The sequence below is a fragment of the Vigna unguiculata genome, chromosome 4 (genome assembly GCF_004118075.2).
Source record: "Vigna unguiculata cultivar IT97K-499-35 chromosome 4, ASM411807v1, whole genome shotgun sequence".
Taxonomy (NCBI): domain Eukaryota; kingdom Viridiplantae; phylum Streptophyta; class Magnoliopsida; order Fabales; family Fabaceae; genus Vigna; species Vigna unguiculata.
In genome coordinates, this window is record NC_040282.1 from 27182094 (window position 1) to 27184445 (window position 2352).

A 2352-nucleotide genomic window follows, 5' to 3' on the forward strand; every position below is an offset into this window, starting at 1 on the left:
CTTGCCCCTTTCCCGGAGTAAACGACCCTAATATATCCATCCCCAATTTTGCAAATGGCCATGGGGAGTATATGTGGTGCAACTATTCTTGTTTTACGTGAGCGAAGTTATCATGTTTTTGGCATGGTATGCACTTCTTAACAAAGTTATGTCAGTCTGCTTCCATAGTCAACCAAAAGTACCCCGCCCTCAAAATTCTTGCTGCCATTGTATGTGATCCGTAATGGTAACTGCAAATACCTTCATGAGATCAAATTGAATTAAGTGAAAGAAAAAAAACACTCCCAAAAGCATCTACTCTATAATGATCTCAGCCTCATCATTGGTCGCCTCTTCCACCCCTACAATAGTGCCAACATTAGTTGCTTGAGGATCCTCTGAGTCTTGTTGGTCTCCATTTCCTCCTCGTCTAGTAGTCATCCCGCAAAGTCGTCCTTGTTTACATCATAGCGAGGATTCTAAACCTTCACTTCTTTGTAGAAGGGCGTCGCTTGCCTTAGGCCCTTGTTAAAATTATTTATATGTTTCTGAACTATGCATTTCTTCAAATCCTCAAGCTCAGCCTCTATTCCCTAGTACTTCTCCTTCATCTTCTTCACCGAATCCAGACACCTTGTCTTCCGCGAATCCCTGGTATATGAACCAGTCTTAGATTAAGAAACTTAACACACAATGTAGTTGGTATAACAAGCTATATGAACCAAAACACTTGATGTGTGTTAGCAGTTTACCAATCACAATACACCCCCACAATTCTTGTTGTTATCGTTGTGTTGCGCTACTAGGCCATGCGCGTGCTCGGTATTCATGAGTGCTCTAAAGATCATGCCAATATCTCATACAAGCAGCCCCACTCGACACTTATATAGGTGATTTCATCAAGTGTATACTACAAATCATACACCACCCATAAGGATATGAAAATCATTAAAACTTTTTTTAAGTTAAAAGTCTTAAACCTTAGAGAATTTTAATTACAAAGTTTAACCTCTCAATAATGTAGTCTCTAGGACTTTCACACACACCATAGGAATGAACATAATTGATTAAAATAAATCAATTAATTTAGTGCAATCAAAACTAACAAGTGACTTGTTCTTACCCATATGAACCTTATTCATGGGATCTCTAATCACAAAAGGTTGGGTTACCATCACTTGTTTGTTTCAAGTGGCTCAAGTTTCATTCCCCCCGATGTTTCTATAATCATATTTCATCGTAGGATTTTGTCAGAGGATCTGCTAGATTCCATTTTGACTTCACATACTCAATGGAAATTGTTTCACTCTTCAGTAGCTATTGCTGATTGGCAATCACAATGTATTTTCATTCCTAGTGGAATGTTAGCTAAAAAGTTCGCCAACTACTCAACTTCACTATCAGCCCTTTCAAGAACAACATACCCATATTTCTTGTTGATCTAACAATAATTGTTTGCCTAGCTGATCTCCATGAAATCACACTACCCCCAAGTGTGAACCTATTACCATTAATGGATTTTGTCTCGTCTGAATCAAATATTCATTTAGCATCATTGTACCCTTCTAGTACAATGGGAAAATCCACTATATTCAATGACATATTTCATTGAATCTCTTAAGCATCTCATAAGTCTCAATATTCCTAATTAGAATATTAAGTGTATTTTCTCAGTCTACTTACTACATAAACAACACCTGGTCTAGAAACCATCAAAGGTAGTAAGCTCCCAATTGTCTGGGCATACTAAGGTTGAGAAAATAATTCTCCTATATTTTGCTTTAATTAGTATCATAAGGGATATTCACTCATTTATAATTACTAAACTTCCTAAGAAGTTTCTCAAGAACACTTTTGGGATAGTAATAATATCACCCTTCCTTATGATTCTATCTTAAAATTCACATTGGCTCCACCTATCACCAACTTATATTTGAAAGAAACTATCTCATTGCATAACATGTCATCCACATATATAATGACATATTTTCTATTTTTTATATTTGAGGTACTATTAAATATCATTAGAATAAAAGTCATCCTAAATAACTAGTTATTTATTTTTCTTTGAAAATGGGTTAGATTCATTCACACATTTTTTTTAAATAATTGAGTAAAATTATCTGACCCCCACAATCTTAAATATTAATAATTGGCAAACAAATAAATACCTGATGATATCATCCACCGTATAGCTTCATCCTTGAAGATGAGGTTTCACGAAAGTCCATTCCGAAAGCGCACTTTGATCTAAAAACATTGTGGACCAACCTTGCACCTTAATATTATAGGCTTTCAATTTTGAATATATGCCACTTCCGTAGAATGCACATCCATGGCCCACCACCATTTCTTCAAACAATTAAATTTATT